This window comes from Lepisosteus platostomus, unplaced genomic scaffold (genome assembly GCF_059453375.1).
Source record: "Lepisosteus platostomus isolate fLepPlt1 unplaced genomic scaffold, fLepPlt1.hap1 Scaffold_79_H1, whole genome shotgun sequence".
NCBI classification, from domain to species: domain Eukaryota; kingdom Metazoa; phylum Chordata; class Actinopteri; order Semionotiformes; family Lepisosteidae; genus Lepisosteus; species Lepisosteus platostomus.
The window spans coordinates 97,594-118,590 of NW_028291691.1; the positions used below are offsets into that span (position 1 = coordinate 97,594).

The 20,997-nt window shown below is 47.8% G+C and overlaps 1 non-coding gene across 1 annotated transcript; it reads right to left on the reverse strand.

The window, feature by feature from the left end:
- Positions 1-814: 814 nt before the first annotated feature.
- On the reverse strand, positions 815-896 carry trnas-uga (transfer RNA serine (anticodon UGA)). Its single transcript has one exon. It is a non-coding gene; the product is annotated as a tRNA-Ser (tRNA).
- Positions 897-20,997: the final 20,101 nt, after the last annotated feature.

Genomic DNA, 20,997 nt, shown 5'->3' on the forward strand with positions numbered 1-20,997 from the left:
GTCTCCACTGTTCTTTAGTTCTGAAAAAGAACCTGCAAACGCTACAATATGTTACATGTGTCTCTGCAATAGTATAAATGTGTTATACACTATCAGGGGCTGCTTTTTTGTGCACCTCATCTACAACAAGGGTTTTTTTTTCATTTATGTTTGTGGACCTTCACCATTTGAGGAAGTGAGTTAGATAAGAAAGTTACAGGTATGGTGAGCAATGACTGACAAAGGCACGTACTGCGTATTCCTTACAGAAGTGTAAGCAATTTGTTCTAAAAAACACAGACTAAAGTCCAACATCGTTAGCAATCTTATTACTTAAACAGAATTAACATCAATAAACTGTAAGGTGCTGGTACATGCGAGTAGATTTGATCTTCTATTAAACAAAAATGCAATTACAGCTCTAAAAAGGTCAACCTAGACTTCTGTAACAGATCTGTTCAGGTCATCGCTGTTCCTCTGACCTTGTGAGTCTTTGGAATTTTAAAAGGGTATTTTGCTTGCCTTTCATGTGGTCTGTGTACAAGTCACTGTGGCGTAAGCGGTCCTACACAGCCTTGCTATAGACGTGACGAGCCTCCGCTATGTTGCAATGGAGAACAGGTTCAGTACGGAGCTGCCGAGAAAATTCAGCTGGAAAGCTTGTTGCAGAAAAGCATCGTTACCTGTGTCCAGCTGCAAAGCGTCCTTCGTGGGTGCTGAAGAATCGATTTCACAGGCTGCGGGTCCAGGCGATTTAGAGTGTTAAAGGTCCCAGCGAAAACGAAACGGCGCTGGTCCTTTTACACGCACGCACGCAACCAAATGCAAAGGACGCCGTAGTCGGCAGGATTTGAACCTGCGCGGGGAGACCCCAACAGATTTCAAGTGCGTCACCTTAACCACTCGGCCACGACAACAGCGAGTGCCACGGCCGCTGCCTTCTTGCTACAATCGAACAGGGAGTGCGAGGCGGCGGCGGCGGAGGCAACTTTTTTCAAGTTCGCTCTCCGTTTAAGAAACCTTTTACGCCATACGTGCAAGCACACACACACACCTCAGAGGACTTAAGGGTGGCTTCAAGTTGGAATGATAAAGTCTCACCGTTCGGACATGAAAACAGAACTTTCTTAGACAGAAAGCAATCAACAACGGAGACATGTGGACGACGATTTTAGTCACTGCACTTTGAATAGCATTTTTACTCCAGTTACAGGAGATGCACCAATGGCCCTTGACCTACGCTCTTACCAATGCCTTGAACATTCAAACAAAACAGCCCTCAAGTCCTGCGGTTTAATATAACGCTGTTACGTGTCGAGGCAGTATTTGACTCTGTCCTACCGTTGAGACACGGGGCGTATATGGAAACGAACACATGCTACGGATCGTCTCTAATCAGTCCCTACAGTTGGAAGGCTCCTTGAAGCGTGCACCCCCATCATTCATCTTTGCGCATCTGTGAAAGGTAGACTCTTGAGCAATGTTTGAGCCAGCTCTAAGGCAACTAGTGCTATTGGACAGACACCTCTGGAAGATCCTAAGAGTCTCTTAACACCACTTCCAGCAGCAAGCTTAATTGTTCACTGGAGGTCTCCCACCCAGGTACTGACCAGGCAAAGAATCACCAGTACATTGAATGTGGAAGTTAATCCTGAAATCCAATTACATATCTCAAGGTAAGACAAATCCATAAGAACATGTCTTAGTATTACTTCATTTACATTAGTATGGCACTGAGATGGTGCTCTTCTTTAAGCTGTGGTTTACAGATGCAGCCATTCAAAACAAGCGGGCGATACCGCAATATTTTGCGGTGCGCTTTACTCAGTCTACCACGACTTACCGTAAATTCTCCTATAGTACCGCAATTAAAATAATAGTATCCGGAATTTCCACAAGGTGGAGCTAATAAAGCTCATCCTCTCATGTTTGAGCTGTCGCCATCAAAGTCTTTACCGAAGATATTACTAATAGTATTAATAATGAATGACCTTGGACAAGCTGTAAACTCAAAGTATTGCCCTGGTCCACATTCTTTTTTTCATCGACCGTCTTTGTAAAAGTAACACCACAGCATTTCGCAATCACGCATTTGTTTCCAATCATGCAAAGCACAGTAATTTTTGAAAATCTCCTATTCACCACGCCTTTCACCTGCTCATAAAAGAGATCAGTTTAGGAACATAAACACAGTACTGTATGCAAACTGTACTGTATACAGATGCAGCCATTCAAAATGGGTGGGGTATTTCGCGGCATACCCCGGTCGGTGTGTCGCGGTATCACGCGGTTAATCGCATCATTTGACGTCATGCTGGAAACTATCCGGCGTCACCTTGTAAAACCGCCAGGGGGAGCTTAACCTCTCATGTACAGCATTTGAGCTTTTAATTTTGAACTGTGTATTACAGCATGTTAATCATTAGTCATTAAAATGTTGGTATATTTTATGAAAGCAAGATTGCTCAGTTGGACAGAAGTACACAACCTACCTTTATCAGAAATATTTATGCATCAAAGCCTTTACCGAAGATATTACTAATAGTATTAATAATGAATGACTTTGGACAAGCTGTATACTCAAAGTATAATTTCTTTAGCACATTTGTACAAGCACTTGGAATCTGTCCAAGCCATACTTTGTCAGGCATTTTGTTTTACTTCAACGGGCATAAAAACTCCCTTACTTTTAACAGGGCGTTTCATAATTTTTAACTACGAAAATGATTTAAAATGCGACACTTATCATTCAACTAGAGCTCAAAATATCACAAGGATCCTCAAGAGCACAGCAAAGACTGTTTTAAAAGATACTTGTATGAGATACATGAGAATCCAGGCTTTTTTATCAACGCTTTCTTTTCCGTATACCAGATTTTATGGAACCACTTCAGAAGGGTGTCAGCCAGTCAGATTCCAGGAATCGGTACTTTAAAGGAAAAATACACACCGGTATTCCATTTCTCCCTAACGATTTTAAGCATCGAAGTATTTAACTAGCATGTGAAATAGCGTGTGAAAAAGTGGTAGTTTTAAGCTTTTCTGCTAATATAATATGGAATCGCGTATCTAAAGAATTTAATAACGATATGATTATATTCGTGTACTGCGACAGGGCTGTGTAGGGCTGTTTAGCCTCCATCTTCATGTGACTTCCCTTGTAGCCTACTGGTCTACGTGCGCGATTACCAGCTCACAGGTTGTGTGTTCAAATCCAGCTGGTGCTGGACTTTTCTTTTAACAAACATTTCTTCGAAAAAATAGAATAGCAATATTATGGACAATCAATTGACTTTTATATTTCAAAAATCACAACATGATCGATTCTAAGTCATTTTTGATAACAATGAATAGTCACCTTCTTCCCTTCTGACAACGGTCACTGCTTCTGCTTCCTGCTTCTATTGTGTGTGTGTGTGTAATAGAGTAAATTTTTATAGAGAAATGGAGGCTGGACAGTATGCGTTACAATATAAACATTTATATTGATTTAAATCGTGTTTTGATTTAAATCGTAAACGCGTGTTTAATTATATGTGTTTTTTTAATCATAATCAGGCTAATGCAACATAAATTGATACAGTATCTTTGTCTTCTAAGTATTGTTGTAACAGAAGAAATAAGGTTCTTGATCGTGAGATGAAGTAAAACAGATGAGTTTATTGCATGCAAGGAACAATAAAGCCGAAGTCTTGTTTCCCGCAAGAAACAACAAAACCGAAGTATTGTTCCCCGTACTGTTACAAACTTTTGGGTTATATAGTGTTTTCTTCTCCGTTTCTGACGTCACTCGGTCTGATGGTAAAGAGGGGGGTTCATGGTATTTGGCCAGTTTACGATGTTCTGGACAAATGGTCAGTTTAACATTACACCCAGGGGGGTTCCTAGCTTGCATCTGCAATCCTTATCAGTTAACCCCCCTTTCCTGCCATAAACCCCAGCTTGTGACTTGAAAGTCTAAACCCCCTACAGAAAGGATTAAATTCAAACCCCCGTCTTCACATCTTTTTTCATTCCCCCCTTATAAAATATGGCATACGTCAGTGTAGCCTATTTTTATACATACAATGTCAGGGCAGATCTTTCCTTTCTTGGCGAACAGGTATGTATTGCCATGACATTGTACGTTCCACGGTTATAGCAAGATGTGATACATGTTTTTGTGCACGTGATGATTACAATTATACATATAAACAATACTATTCCTACAAATAAACACTGTAAAAAGGTTCCACCCCAGGCCCCAAACACAGACTTTACCCAAGACCCAATTCCCCAATTTTCAGTATAATAGTCCTGATATTTCTGTCCCTCATTGTAAATGTGTTGGGCCAGATCTGAGATGTGCTCAGAATTATCAGGGATATATGTGCAGCATTCAGTGCCAATTACTGCACAAGTTCCTCCTTGGGCCGCCAGTACATAATCTAAAGCTAGTCGGTTCTGCATGGCCACTGTTCTGAGGGCTACCATCTCATCATTAACAGCCTTCAGACTAGATGAGGTAGAATTTGCTAATTCTTCTAAAGTCGAGGCCATTTGAATTAACTCTCGACTCAGAAAGTTCATGCCGGCTTGTGGAAATATTATACCTAAATAATATTCCCAATCAGCCAATTTTCTTTGTGGTCTGTGGTTAGGTCCGAAGGGGCTGTGGGTTTGAACACGGATATGAGGAACCACATATCCTAAATAACATGAGCCAGACCACTGGGCTGGCAACCATGGGTAGGCTCGTTTTCCACAAATGAAATATGTTCCGTTTGGCGCTCCCCATGCCTCTGAAAATAAGAAGCTTATACCAAATTGTGGGGTGTGCCGATCCCATCCTGGAATTTGGAAGGTAGAGGTGGATATATTTGCAGCGATGGTAAGGTTGCAACGACTCCATCCAACCAAGTGCAGACCATTAGTGTGCTGAAAACATATGTTTCCCTCACGTTCCTTATTTAGAGTCAGGTATGGTGGTGTATGGCTTCTGTTATATTTAGGAGCGTAAGAGCCTGTGAAACTCGTGGGCTCTAAGCCTCGCTCCTGTAGATATTGTAATGTTGTGCAGGTTAAAGTCGTGTTATGGCAACCCCCATAGTTTGTCATATTAAAATCTCCTAAATTATCCCTCCAAATGATCATGCCTATGACTTCCTCGAGACGCCAAGGAATGGCCCCCATAGGAAGTCCTTCCTGTACATATTTGGGTAATGCGGCACACACCCAGCAGGCACTTTGGTTGGTTTTCTTAGCTGTCAGATAGGAGAGGCCTAAAAAGGAATTAATTCCATGTTCTCCTTTGTGGGAGAGATGATCATTAATCCCTGCGGAACATAGTCCTACAGCAACAATTATCGTTATTGACAGAAATGATTTCATTCTGAGTCTGTAAATGGGGATGAGGCTCGTCGGCAGTGTGACGCGTGGATCCAGCGATCTTTTCCTTCCACTCGAACCGCAGACTCAGTTGTCAACAGGATCTGGTAGGGTCCGTCCCACCTGGGCTGGAGAACCTGTGAAGGAAATTTCCTGATCCACACCCACTCTCCTGGGATGAGGTCGTGCCCTCCTTCAGGTGGTGGTCCCCACGCCTCCAGGACCTGCTCGCGGGCTCCTTGGGTGGCCTCTGTCAGCAACTTGCAATACTGTAACAGAGAATCAGTTAGTATACTCAAGCCTACTCTGTCATGTCCTGGAGAGTCACTCAGTCTCATGGGACGCCCCGTGATCACCTCAAACGGGCTCAGCCCCACTATTCGATTTGTTCCAGCCCAGATGCTGCACAGTACGGCGGGCAATGCATCCACCCAGGGGATCCCTCCCAGGTGGTACTTTGTCAATTTAGCTTTCAAAGTCCGGTTCACCCGTTCCACCATGCCAGAGGACTGCAGGTGATGAGGGCAATGCAGGTCCCATTTGATCCCTAGTAGGTCTGCCACCACCTGACACACTTTTCCAGTAAAATGTGTGCCCTGGTCTGAGTCTATGCGACACGGGAGTCCCCATCGGGGAATTACTTCTGTCACGAGATATTTGGCAGTTGTCTGCGCAGTCTCTCGTTTGACAGGGACAGCCTCCACCCATCTAGAAAACTGGTCCACCATCACTAGGAGACCTGTTTTCCCTTTACAGGGTGGCAGTGAACAATAGTCTATTTGCCAGTGTCTAAAGGGCCCCTCGGGTGCAGGACGTCGAAGATTAGGAGCCCGAACCGGCGGTGCTCCAGAGGCTTTTTGGCACTCGCCACAGCGTTGTACCACATCAGCTGCGAAGGGTGTGAAGCCTGTGCCCACCCAGCTCTGAGCAAAGTGTCGAGTCATTTGGCTAACACCTGGGTGCCCTGTGGAGTGTATTTGCTGTGCCAGGTAGGGCATTAGTTGCTTGGGACAGGCGGGTCTGCCTGTACGCTGGCACCTCCAGGTCCCATCCTTCTGCAGCCCCACATTGCGTTCCATCCAGGTCCATTTCTCAATCCTTAGGGCCTGGGCCTGGAGCTCGCTGAGCTGTTCCGTCCGGAGTGCCTGTATGTTCACTGTGCAAACTGAAATAATCTGAAGAGGTTTTTCTATAGCCCACTCCTCCCATTGCCCCAGGGCAGCTTGATGTGCTGTCCAGTCTGCCAGCTTATTGCCCCTGGCCTCGGGAGTGTCCTCTCTGCTGTGGCCCTTACATTTGACTACAGCTACCTGCTTTGGGAGTTGGAGAGCCTCAAGCAGCTCAGACACCAGATCTGCATTCTTTACCGGAGTGCCAGCAGAGGTTAAAAAATCCCTATTACTCCATAACCTTCCAAAGTCATGGCATACTCCAAATGCGTATCGTGAGTCTGTGTATATTATGGTGGTCTTGCCTTTTGCTAATTTACAGGCTTCCACCAAAGCTTTCAGTTCAGCTCACTGTGCTGACGTGGGTACCTCAAATCTTCCCCCACATTGGATATCATGTTCTGTAGTCACAGCCCAACCCGCTTTCCTCTCCCCACTAGAATTTGTGAATTAAGTTCCATCAGTGAAGAGGATGAGGTCTTCATTCCTTAGTGGTTGCTCGGCTATTTTGATGCCCTCATCTTCTCCCATTGCCCAAACATCACAGCTGTGTTCTAACATGTAGGCTTCTGATGGGTCAGGTAACAATGTGGCTGGATTTAGAGCTCCTTCACGTTCAATGGTAATATTTGGAGCCTCTAACAAGACCTGCCACTTGCTCCATCGTATCGCATTAACCTGACTGACCCGATTCAGGGACATGAGGGTGTGTACCGCATGTGGGCATCGAACAATCAGTTGTTGATCTAGTACTATGTTATTGACTGCCTGTACTGCTAGACAGACGGCCTGAACGGCTCGTAGACATGGACCCCAGCCCCTGGCTACCTCGTCCAAGGATCCAGAGTAATACCCTACCGGGCGGTACCTGCCCCCATGTTCCTGTGTTAGTACAGCTGTCCAAAATCCATTCTTTTCACTTACGTAGAGGTAGAATGGTTGATCTGTCTGAGGAAACCCCAATGCAGGAGCCTGTAACAGAGCTTGTTTTAAATCATTAAAAGCATGTTCAGCTTCAGGACTCCAAGCAATAGGATCAAGGGACCTCCCTCCCCCCTTTAATAGGTCTGTAAGTGGTTTGGCCCTTTCAGAAAAAGCATCAACCCAATTTCTATTGAAATTGCACAGACCCAGAAATGATCGGAGCTCTCTCACCGTATTGGGACTAGGGTGTGTTCGGATTGCCTAGGCCCGATCTTCTGTCAATTCCCTTTTTCCCTGACTAATCTTTTGTCCCAAGTAAATTACGGTGTCTAGGCATAACTGTGCTTTGCTATAACTAGCCTTGTGTCCTTTTTTAACCAGTTGGTTGAGAATAATTTGGAGGTCCTTCTTGTGGGTTTCCTCGTCAGGAGACGCGATTAAAATATCATCCACATATTGGATAACGACGGAGGACACTTGAGGCAGCTCCCGGAGATGCCTCCGAAGTGCCATGTGATACACGGTGGGGCTGTTATGAAACCCCTGTGGTAACCTGGTCCAAGTATATTGTTCTCCATCTACAACAAAAGCGAACCAATCTTGTAACTCTGGGTGTAGAGGAACAGACCAGAACCCATTAGCCATGTCAATTACTGAAAACACCTGGTGCTCAGGGGTCAGTAGTTGAAAAATAGCAGAGGGGTCTGCTACCAAGGGGGTGAGACGGTTGATGTGTTGATTAGCTTTTGAGTAATCAACTGTGAATCGCCATGCTCCGCTGGCTTTCTTTACGGGCCATATTGGACTGTTGCTTGTACTATGTGTTTTTCGTACAATGCCTTGAGTCAATAGTTTTTGTATTACTGGTCGAACCCCTTCCTCCGCCTCTTTGTTGATTTTATATGGCTTTGTGTATGGCGGGGATTTCCCAGTAAATGTGGCGGGTTCCATATCCAGAAGCCCGCATTCGTCCTTATCCATAGTCCAAATTGAATGCCCTTTTAGTTCGTCTTTTTGGAGGGACCAGATGTTTACCTCCACCCTCTCCTCATGTATGGTTAATGTAACCCCTTGTAGGTATTTCAGAGCATCCCATCCCAACAGATCTGGGGTAGATCCTACCCACATGACAGCATTAAATGTTACCTCCCCATCTCCTAGTCTAATCTTGAGTTTTTGAGTTTCTCTGAGTGTTATTCGATTACCCCCTACACCAGTGGCCTCCAGCTCCCTCCCTGTGAACATGACACCACACCGTTTGGCTGACTGTTCAGATAAACACGATAATTGAGCCCCAGTGTCCCATAAAAGTGACATTTGAATCCCATTAATCGTGCATTGTAATTTGAGCTCTTTTTCACTCAGTTCCTGAGATAGGCGTAGGGAGGCCACTAGGGGGAGTCCTAGTTTAAAAGCTCCCTGATAGCGCGTTTGTCTGCTTCGCTCAAATCCTGTAATTGTGACAACAGGTTTTTTTGCCCCTCTCGATTCGAGGGATTGAAAGGGGGATCTCGGTATCTTCCAATCCTGCCCTCACTGCCTAATCGCTTTTTGCAATTCTTTTGCCAATGTCCGAAATTTTTACAATAATGGCACCGAGTTGTAATTTCGCCTTTTGGATTTAGTCGGGTGTCAGGGCCAGCTCCACCCTTCAGTATGGGGGGTGTCCACCCTGTTTGTATTGCCCGCACCTTAGCATACATATTTCTCTCGATTTGCCGTGCCATTTTAACTATTTCCTCAAATTGTTTAGTCGTATCTTGCCCTATTTCGGGCTCTTTTAACTGAAGGGCTTTGGCTATATCAGGCTTAAGACCGCCCAAATAAATTTGTTTAATCACAGCAGAGGCGTCGCTATTCACATCATCTTCGTCACTTAGTCCTGAGCATTCCAGCCAGAGTGTGACGAAGCGGTCAGTGAAGTCAGCCACATCCTCGCTTTCTTTTTGCTGACGCGCAGATATCTTTTTCCAATCTGTCTTTGGTGGATAATTTTGTTTAAGCCATCGCCAAACCCATTCCCATCGCCCTCCCCTGCCGTTATCCTCACACAATTGTTTAAGTTCTCCGAGACGCTTTTCCCCTGTCCTTCTGAGGATCATAGCGGCAGTCAGGGGGGAGATACCATAAGTATCTTTTAATTCCTGAAGCGCACTCCAGGTTCGCTGCATCCCTAATTTTGGGTGCGGTACTTCTCTAGCCCACCGGTCAATATCCTCCGGTTTTGGATTTGATCGTATTGGGGATTCAGGGAAGGTAGGTGCGAGAACGGACCCCCTCGGCGGGGTGCGAGACGGAGCTAGAGTGGCGCTGTCATCAACGGCGCCAGCCCCTGCTACATCAAGTCCTTTCCCACTTCGAGTGAGAGTACAGACCTACGGGCGCCCTCCCTCTAACAGGAGAGACTTTGATCCGTCTTTATCACACTCATACCAAGTGTTATCCCAATCCGACCCCCCATCTCCATATGGCCACAGTGGGAATTGATCCCAATTATTTTCGTTTCCTGCCTGTTTGTTCCCCTGTGGGAGAGCAGGATATAACTTAGTCGCCGGCTGTAGCACATTAACCAGTGCAGCGTGACCAGGAGTTAATTCCTTCTTTAGTTTCTCATTCTCCTGTACTCCCTCTTTTAGCTTTTTTTCTAGTACCTCTTTTGCCGCGAATAAATTATCTTTCCTCTCATTTAACGCTTTTATTTTTTCTGTGAACTCCTTCTCTTTTTTATCCCATTCTGATTTCTCCTTCATGCTAATCTGCCACCTCAGGTGTCGGCCGATCACCAGGGCTGCAGCTAAATCTTTGTTTTTGTTCCAATGTTCATACGCTTTTTTACAGGCATCTTCGCCCCAAACTTCTGACAGACTCAGCTTCTTCCTATATTTCTCTTCCCTTTCAGTCAATTTACACTTTTCCGATATGTAATCAGATACTTCCACCACTTTCTCAAACACCCAATTAGCACACATGTTTGGTTTCTTTAAGATTTACTTTTGTCGTGTGTGAGGTAACAGCTCATTCAGTAGGGGGATGTTTTCACTTGGAAAAACCTGTGCATTACTGCACTCATTCAGCTAAGGGCGTCTGTTACCTCCAGATCTAAATGCCTCTCCGAGACTTTAGAGAGGGCTTACACCGCACTGTTCACAGGTAAGAAACGAGACCTCGAAAACCCCCTTTCTTGATCAGTAATTCACCATCCCCAGAACGCCAGCATCGCTGCTTTTGCCCCGGGGTGGACTTATGCACTGAGCTCAATCAGGGCGATTCTCGGGTCTCAACGTCCTTTAAATCCTGCTACTTAATGCTTTGCTCTTTTATTATGAGGTGTGTTTATGTTAGTGTCGTGCGTGTGTATATGTATTTCACAAACAAGGAAAACACCAAAAACATACATACATATATATATATATCTCTTCTACTCCTGTTTCCTTTAAAACAAAAAAACCACGCCATGCCAATCTGTGCACAATCAAGGCGTAGCTAATCTCAGGACCCCGGGCGCAATTAAGGCCCACACCAATCCTGGATTATACGTGCATTTAATGCACCACTCCAGAACCCCGGGCGCAATTAAGGCCCACACCGATCCCGAGCCACAGAACTCCGGGCGCAATTAAGGCCCACACCGATCCTGAGCCTCAGAACTCCGGGCGCAATTAAGGCCCAAACCAGTTCTGACCTTCAGAACTCCGGGCGCAATTAAGGCCCACACCAGTCCTGAACTTCACGGTAAGGGTCCAAAACCCGTTCAAAAACTCCACGCGCAATTAAGGCATATACCAGCTTCGAACGCCTGTACACAATACCGCGGAACCCCTGCCAGACCAAATTCTGGGCTTACAGCAAACAACCCATTACATACACCGGTGTCTTCCCCGGGCCAGAGGAATTCAGAAACTCACGTTTACTCCGTCATCTCGGGCGATTCTCGCAGGGAGCAGAGATTTCCCAATCGGTCAGAGAGAGTCAGGACTTTTAAATAAAAGAGGAGTCCTTACCTCTTAGTTATGTGCGCGCTGACCATCTCTCCTGCCGATGGGAAGTTCTGCGCCTTCTGGAGCATCCAGACTACGCCAAATTTGTTGTAACAGAAGAAATAAGGTTCTTGATCCCGAGATGAAGTAAAACAGATGAGTTTATTGCATGCAAGGAACAATAAAGCCGAAGTCTTGTTTCCCGCAAGAAACAACAAAACCGAAGTATTGTTCCCCGTACTGTTACAAACTTTTGGGTTATATAGTGTTTTCTTCTCCGTTTCTGACGTCACTCGGTCTGATGGTAAAGAGGGGGGTTCATGGTATTTGGCCAGTTTACGATGTTCTGGACAAATGGTCAGTTTAACATTACACCCAGGGGGGTTCCTAGCTTGCATCTGCAATCCTTATCAGTTAACCCCCCTTTCCTGCCATAAACCCCAGCTTGTGACTTGAAAGTCTAAACCCCCTACAGAAAGGATTAAATTCAAACCCCCGTCTCCACATCTTTCTTCAGTATCTTAATAAAGTGAAGGAGCTGCCCCTTCGCCAAGGCGGCGTGGGGCAGAATGGACAACATAATGCAACTCCTGGAAACGAATGCGGTGCTCAGCTACCAGTACATTCTGCTGGGGCTGGCACCTACCGGACTGGACAGGGGGACGCAGTTCCTGATGTGGCTGCTGCTGTCCCTCACAAAGAAAGGCCTGTGGGACGCGAGGAACAATCTCATCCGGCACAACAACAAGTGGGGAGCGAGGGAGCTGGAAGAGAGGATCCTGGCGGACCTCAGGAGGAGGATGAAGCGCGACGTTGCTAAATGGGGTTTCCCCACGGCAAAGGAGCGCTGGAAAGGCCTATGGACCCTGTACAGGGATTAATGGTTTACAGCAAGCGGTAGGGTTTGGAGGGACTCTCATAATAGCGCAAATACGCCCACCCTTGCAAGGATTGATAACGGACAATCACCGCCGTTCCGCCGATGTTTTAATTTTGTGGAGTGTTATCGTGTGAGATGTTTCCTTTTGAGATGTGTTTTTTTTCGGAATAAAGTATATTTTATAAGAAAAAAAAAAGATTGTACCATAAAGATTTCCATGGAGAGGACTATGGTTTCCTGCAGGACTATGCCGGTAGGAGGACCAGGTTCCACAACTTCAAGGGGCTGTGTCGAGGCGATCCACAGTACTGTCAGGACCAGCCGTGGCAGTTTTAGGATTCCCATTCTGGAACATAGATGAGGCACATGGTACAGTTCCACTATAATTTTGAATATATTTTCCTAGCAGGACCTACAGTACAGTACCTAACTGCCTGCAGCTACAAAGGGGCACCCCCCTCTTTGATCGGGTTTGGACGTTTAACCCTATTCTGTGTTCTCCGGCGCCATTTGAGGTGGGCGATACAACCGGAGGTGGTTGCGATGCACCCACTTGTAGACCAGAGATTGCCTTCCCTTCTCAATCTGAATTCGATAAGCTACCGGTGATACCTTATCGACAATCTCGTGGGGTCCTGTCCAACTGGGTAAGTACTTCCGGGCCACCCCTGTGGGTTTGGCAAATTGGAAGTACAGGACCTTGTCTCCTACTTGGAGTTCCTGGTTAACTGCCTTTCAGTCATAGTATGCTTTCCTACCCTCTGCACTCCTTCCCAGATTGTTCTGGGCAAAAGCAAAGGTTGCCTGCAGATGTGCTCGCAGGTCTGACACATACTGATGGGCCGTAGCAGCCCCAGTCGTGCTCAGGTCCTCCACCCCATAAAGACAGTGTAGGGGAAGAGTCATCTTCCGACTTGTCATCATCTCAAAAGGTGGGACCCCCGTAGAGCAATGGGGCGTAGCTCGGATGGCCATCAGAACCAGGGGCAGCTTAATGTCTCAGTCCCTACTGCTGTTGAAGACAAACTTTTTGAGCATACTAACCACCGTTCGGTTTGCCCTTTCTGCCTGGCCCGAGGATTGAGGGTGGTAGGAGATATGCAACTGGGTCTTGACCCCAAGCATATTCCACAGGGTTGCCATTACTGTAGCTGTGAAATGGGTTCCCCGATCCGAGACCACGGTCAGGGGGAATCCCCATCGACTGAACACATGGTTCACCAACAGCACTGCAGTTGTCTCTGCCGTGTCGTTGGGTGCTGGGAGGCACTCAATCCATTTTGTGAATGCACACGTAACAGTGAGGAAATATTTGTTCCCTCTGGATGACCTCACCAGCGGCCCCACCCAATCCATTTGAAGATTGGACCAGGTGAATGTCATGCCCTTTTTCTGGAGTGGTGCACGGTGCAAGGGCCGTGATGGTTGGAACTGGCTACACGTCAGACACCCCTTTACATACGCGGCGATGTCTTGGCCCATGTGAGGCCAGAATGCCACCTGCTGGATAGTGTCGTATGTAGCCTTGATTCCCCGGTGACCCCCACAGGGTTCGTCATGAGCATGTTGGATCATGACCCCCCGATGACAGTGGGGAACTACCCACTTTGGGACACCTTGTGCAACTGGTACACAAACCAACAACCCCTTTATAATTTTTAGGTTGTCTTTCACCTCTGCCAGCTCCTTCAACTCCAGAGACTGGCTCAGCACCTGCTCCGAAAGAGGTTGACGCACTGGGTCAGCGATATGCTGATACATTTGCCCAATTGCTGGGTCCTGTTTCTGCATTTCCGCAAGATCGGTGTTAAAACCCTGTGACCCAAGCACTACAGATTGAGGGTCAGCTCCGACATCCTGTCTAGCCCTGCTTCGGGTGACCGCCTTGACCTCAGCCACGAATTCTGGGGGTAGCCATTCCTGCTGGAACTGCCAGGGTTCACCCTCTAAGGCGCCAGATTTGGCCAACCGGTCGGCCTCATCATTCCCGTCTTTGTCTGGTCCCTTCACCTGGGAGTGTCCCTTCACCTTCCTCCAGTAAACCATCATTCCAGCCTCGGTCGTGAGCTTGTCACTGGCCAGGAACAACTCTTTGTTCTTTACTTCCTTGCCCCGGGCATTTTTCATGCCGTTACCCTTCCAATACGGAACGTGAGACACGAAGCTATGTCGGGCGTAGTTCGAGTCACTACAGATGACAAACTGTTTAAGGCCATGTGTCAGGGCCTGCTGGAGGGTGATCAGCACCCCAGCTACTTCCGCATACTGACTAGTCTTTGGTCCTAGCTTATAGCGGGTCGGCCCACAGGGAGTATTGTCTTGCCAGACTACTCCTACCCCTGCTAGCACCTGCTGTTCGTGGCGAAAAGAGCAACCGTCAACATAGGCCATGGGTAAGCCCTGGCCCACGTTCTCATCGTAGTACCGATGATTGTTCGGTAGCTCAGCAGCGGGAATTGTTTCTGGAGCTTCCATGTCAGTGTCACAGCCGTGACACACTTGGCCCAAAGCCAGGCCCTGTCCCAGGTACATTTTCTTGCTCTGTGCATAACGTACCTCTATCTCATAGCCTTGTAGGGCCATCATTCATGCCACAATCCTGCTATTTGACACCCTGCCCGCTTTCAGTCTCTGGCTATGCAGGAATGTCACAGGTTGGTGGCAGGTTTCGATGATGATCTTTTGTCCCCCAACATAACTACGGAAGTGTTCTACCGACCAGACCGTAGACAACAGGGCCTTCTCGCAGTCCAAGAACTTTTGCTCCACTGGGCTCAGGGCTCGACTGGCATATGCCACCACCCTTCGCTCTTGGTTATATTCCTGACTCAGAGCAGCCCCAAGGCAGTGCTCTGAGAACCCTGCTTCAAGGTAGAAGACCTTATTTTTGTCAGGGTAGGCCAAGCTAGGTAAAGCACTACCGAGTCTGCGCTTCAGCTCCATCACAGCCTGTTCTGGGGAAGGCCCCCACTCAAAGGGCACGTCTTTCTGCAACAGCTTGTGGAGGGGCCTTGCTATTTCAGCGTAATCCTCAATGAACTGCTGGGAATAATTACATACTCCCAGAAAGCTGCGCAGTTCAGACAGGTTAGTGGGCGACTTCATATTCTGGATAGCTTGGACTCTGCTGGACTGTGGCTGTATGCCTTGGGCTCCAACCAACAGTCCCACGTACTCCACTTGGGTCCTACACCACTGTCCCTTAGCCAGGGACAGTTTGGCCCCTGCACAGGAGAGCTGGGTCAACACATGCCTGATCTCGGCCATGTGTTCTTCCCAGGTCTGACTCCTCATCAGAATATTGTCCACATAGACCAGGTTGCCCCTGGCGGCTGCATCACTCATGGCTTTGTGCAGAAATATGTTGAACTCCACTGGGGAGTTGGAATACCCAAAGGGGCATCGATTCCAGGTGAACTGCCTGTTTCCAAAGGAAAAGGCCAGTTTGTACTGGTCTGTTGGTTCTACCTTAAGGGTCCAGAACCCATTGGCCACATCCACTGTGGTGAAATATTTCGCTGTTGTCACCTTGGCTAACTCCTGATCTAGGTAGATCATTGGCCATCGTGACAAAGGAACCTGTTTATTCAGCTGCCAGTAGTCAATGGTCAGACGCCATTTACCATTGGGTTTCAGCACCGGCCACAGTGGGGAGTTATAAGTGGAGTTACACTCCCTTATGATCTGACGCTCTAGTAGAGCATCCAACGTCTGCTTTATGGACTCGTATGCCGTGAGGGAATGCGATACTGCCTGACATAGGTTGGGCGGGCGCCAGGGGCCGTTGGAATGCGCACTGTGTTCAAATCCGTCACCCCGCAGTCATAGGCGTCCCGTGCAAACACTTCCCGGAAATCCTGGAAATTCTGACGCAGCTGCTGACGCTGGCTTTCCGTTTCCAGGGCATCTGCCTTGCCAACCTGTTCCTGTACCTGCTCTAGGAACCCCGCTTTTGACGGCATGGCGGTATCCCGGGTCGTACTCTCGGCTGAGTGGTCCATCGGAACACCTGCGTGTACTGTGTACACAACCATCTCATCCTTATCGCTAAGGTCCACCCTGCACACCTCCTGGTTGCAGAATCCCTCTATTGGCATAATTGCAATCATCCGCCGGGGGTAGGTGTAGTACACCTGCTCGGTTCCCCCCTCCCTGGCCAAGGGACCAGGGAGCTGCCCCAGTACTGGGATGGCCAGTTCGAAATCATAGAAACCATTGTCAATTACCAGTCCCATGTCAGTGCGAGCAGGGATTTTGACATCTTGTTTTGCTATGTTCTGCACCAACAGGCAGGTGGCTCGGCCATTCCGTTCCAGTCTGGGGGTACAACAGACTGCTAGGTTCAGTCTGATAAACTGAGCTGATGGTTGGAAGAAAACCATCTCAGCGTCCATTCTCTGTCCCTTCTTTAGGACAAGGCGTACTGGAAACCCTGCTGTTGACACAGGAACGATCAGGTCCGATTCGCTTACTACCTGGCAGGCCTGAGGAATCGTCTGACCTGACCGAATGTTCTCGGGGTCACCGCTTAGAGAGTGGGCATCTGGGTCCACCCGTGTCCACAGCACACTGTTTACTGTGTCCAGCTGGGCGCCCAGTCGAACCAATAGGTACTTCCAATAGGAAGTAGTGAGCAAACTTCCTTTTTCCGATGGAGATGGAAGCTTCACAGCTTCCTTTGCTCCAAATGGACCTATGAGATGGGGGTGCCCACCACAGAACCTGTGACTGCGTCACCAGGGTCACCTGACAGCTTCGCGACAGGTCCTCGAACAGACCTTCACTGATTATGGACTTCTCAGAGCTGAGGCTAAGAATTACATCATCAACCTGCACTTCTGCCACCTGGACCCCCTCCCACCACCATGGGGTGGTAGTCCTGGACCCCCTGAGGTACCAGAGTGCACAGAAAGGACTCCCATTCATTACCGGACAGGGAGATCCACTCTTCTTCAGGGATGAAAAGGGGGTGTGCTTTACCTGGCGGGTCAAGCAGCTGCTTGGAGCACTGCTCCTGTAGTTGGGAGACCGTGGGAGTGCTGGCCTGGGCAGGACTTCCCTGTAGTTTTGGAAAGCAAGAAGAGACATTTATTCTCGTCCAGAGGAACCAGGAGGAACCTCCAACTCAGCTATAGTGTTCAGTGGGCACTGTGTGATCACAGCATAACCACTGAATCCCCCTTTTTGCTGTGCAACAGGCTTAGGGTTTTTGACCTGAGCCCACAATTTTCCACGCTGGCAGTCCACCAGAGGCTCCAGCCTGTCAAGCAGGTCTTGGCCAATGAGTAGTGGCTCTGTTTTAAACCTAGAGATGTAAACAGGATGCACCACGTTCATTGGCCCGAACCTAAGTGCCACCCACACTCGGTGTGTGATCTTGGCATGATCCTGGGTATAGCTGGAAATATCTATCTTACACGGTTCTACCTTAAGTCTGATGCCTTTTCCTTTCGCTACTCGTTTGAGCTCGCTGAGTAGATCGGCTGACATCAAACTAATTTCAGCCCCAGTGTCAATCAGTGCTTCTCTATCTAAGACGTTTTCAAGAGAAACCTTGATATAAATACGCCTTGCTTTGCCTTTCTGGCTGAGATTCCCTAAGAATTGTTGGAAGCCTGCCTTTTCTTTGACTTCAGGGGCGGGGTCAGCGCCCAACTCAGAGTCACAGCCTTCTTCCAGGCAGGAACCCTCCCACCCAATCAGATAGACTGAGGGAGGGGCTTGGGACGGATCCCCGCCTCCTCCAGTGAGAAGGGGCGTGGTCCCCCTAAGCTCATTCACACTTCCGGCATTCTGTGCGGAAGGTTTACCCTGTCCTGATCTCTCAGGCAGGGCTTGTTCAAGCCTGGCCAGGCGGGCTGCAGTTGACTCCCTTCGTCCAGTCTTATGATAGGCTCTGCCTGAGCCCTTGCCTTCCCCGTAGCGCTCACGGCGGCTCTGACACTTAGTGCGGTCCTGCCTGCCTATTTTGCGCCAGGGCTTAGCGAGCTCAGGAACCTCAGCTGCCTCGAGCTGAGGCGAGTCGTCAACCCTGCTGGCTTTAGTGGCGAACACGGCCGTTTTAGCAGGTTTTCGCTCTGAGGAAGCAGAGACTTCAGCTCCCCAGGCTTTTTGAGCCAACCTTCTAATGTCAGACATTTTCATCGCTTTTGCATCAGTGTGCATCACAATCATTTTCCTGACTGAGGGATGCAGATTAGCAATGAATAAACCTTTGAAATTCACGTTCTCTTCGCAACCCTCTTCATTCCGCCCTGCAAAATAAGTGCGCCTAAGCCTCTGATAATAGTCGCGAGGGGCTTCAGCTTTTTCGTGCTTAATATGGTGCACAGCAGCCACGGCAGCTATGGGATCGATAAAAGCCGAAAATTCTCCAATCATTGCCTGACACAGCTCCTCAAAGCTATTACAGACCTCCGGTCCTTGTCTAGACATCCACTCGTGGACCGCTCGGCTGGTAGTTTTCCTTACTAACATAGCCTTTTCCTGTTCGGACGCTTCGGGCATAAACTGCAAAGTATATCTCAGCTCATCGATGTAGGTCTCCACATTATTCCCTGACACTGACGGGTTAAACCTTTCTACATCTTTGGCTAACTGCCTCAGGGAGTGGAGGTTAATTTTTACGGTTTCTCCGCGGGCAGGGAGACGGCCGTGATCAGGAGCAGGGGGTCTATGCCTGAACTGACTCGCCCTTGCGTTTCGCGCAGGACTCGGCGATCTCCCCTATGCCGATCCGACCACAGACCCTGGCCGGGAGAAACCTCCTCCCGGCGCGCTGGGTGAGCGCTCCGGGCTGCTAGGTGGGCTGGCATGCAAGTGGGATCTAGTCTATTTTGCTTCCAGTACGGCAGCATCTGACTCCTTTTGCCTTTCCTGGCTGAGCTCATTTAAATTCTCAATTTCTTTTTCTTTTTCTTTCAAGCTCGCTTCCAGGTCTCTCCTAGCTACCTCAGCCGCAGTTTCTCTAGCAGACAAGTCATCTAATTTACCTAAAGCTTCCCTGAGTCAGTCTTCACTTTCCTCATTTTTCACTCTCTTTTCTCTGATTATATCCAACAACTCAACTCGCTCCGCCTTATATCTTTCTAGCGTTCCCTGAAGCTTTTGAAACTTTGTCAGCTCGGACAAAGACAGTTCCAGCTGTTTAGCTAGATTTAAGGTGAAACTCGATAGGACCAGAACTGCTTTCACAGACCCTCCTGTGTTAAGCTGGTTCGCTACCTTAGCTACTAAATCTACTTGCAGCTTCTCAATATCAACAAAGTTCAACTTTTCGATACCACTCCAGTAACCAGGATTGTCGTCGCTAGAAATAGTACTTATAAGCGACTCCACTTCAGACATTTTAGCAGCCATTGTCATTACGTCAGAGAAACTTTAAGAGTATTACTTTTTTTTTTCTTTTTCCAAAATACAGTATGGAATCTAGACACCCGAGCAGATGGATTTCCAATCAGCACACGTTACACTAAACGCTAGAAAACAGGGGGATTTCTTTACGCAGTTATCAGCACACCCGGTATTCGCGTATAGAAGCCGCGGTGCTGTGCTGAACTTGAACTCACAGCAACATCAGTTATTCTGTGCGACTGATTCTCATTTCATTCTTAACTCGCCCACCCAGGGACGCCATTAAATGTAATGGTTTGATGGGTTTACTGAGACAATTATTAATTGTAGCAGTAATCACGAGGTTGTTCGTTGGGGCTTTTAGAAAATCAATCGTCAGAACAACTAACAACGCACACACAGGGGTTCAATACACTAGATACATTTATTAATATAAATTGTGCACCAAACATATACTAGTCTGCCTGGATACGAGTGGCAGACCTTACTGTGAGGGTTATCAATATACAAGGTATATAATCCCGAAGAGATGCAAACACAAAGAGATACACAACAGAGAATATATGTCAATATATATCGTTCGGTTACCAAATCGCTAATCAGTGTTATTACCCACTGTTACTCTAAACTCGGAAGTAAATACATTACTCATGAATTAAATTGATAACAACTTGTGTTGAGGTACAATTGAATTCTCGAGACGCAATGTAGAACATGGGGTTTACTTATCCACTGTGTATGGATTTGGAATTTCCCGGCACGAACACCAAACCAGCTGACAGGCTCTGTTGCAGCCTCTGTTCCAGCGGTTGTCCAATGGGCATTGTCCCGGCATCCTCTGGCTACCGGCCAACCAGTCAAGGTGCAGCTCGGAGTAGGACGGACGGAGGAATCTGACTGCGGCGCGCAGGGCAGTCGTTGCTCCGAGGGGATCTACCAGCAGTCCGGCTGGCTGGTAGAAAGTCTCTATGCACAGAGTGTGACCGCGAGTCCTCACAAGTCACTCTTGTGCCTGGGAAGAAGCTGGTTCGTTCCCGGTCCAGCACTGCTTCTGAATAAGCTATTCAGGTTGTCGACGAGGGTCCAGCTGTAGGGTCCAACTGTCCAACACAAACACAATCTGTAGCGTTTAGCGTGACATAGTCTTGCAGGCATCGTGCTGTCTCACTGCAATACTATACCGCTGGAGGAAACAGTCCATCTGGCCATGAAACTCATTTGAACGTCTAGCTACAGCAACTAACAATATCATGATTTATTCAGGATGTGTGGAATCAGCACGTCCCGGAGACAGCTTCCGAAATCGTGAGCATTCTCTGGTGGTGTCCTGCAGGGAGCCTGTGGGCGT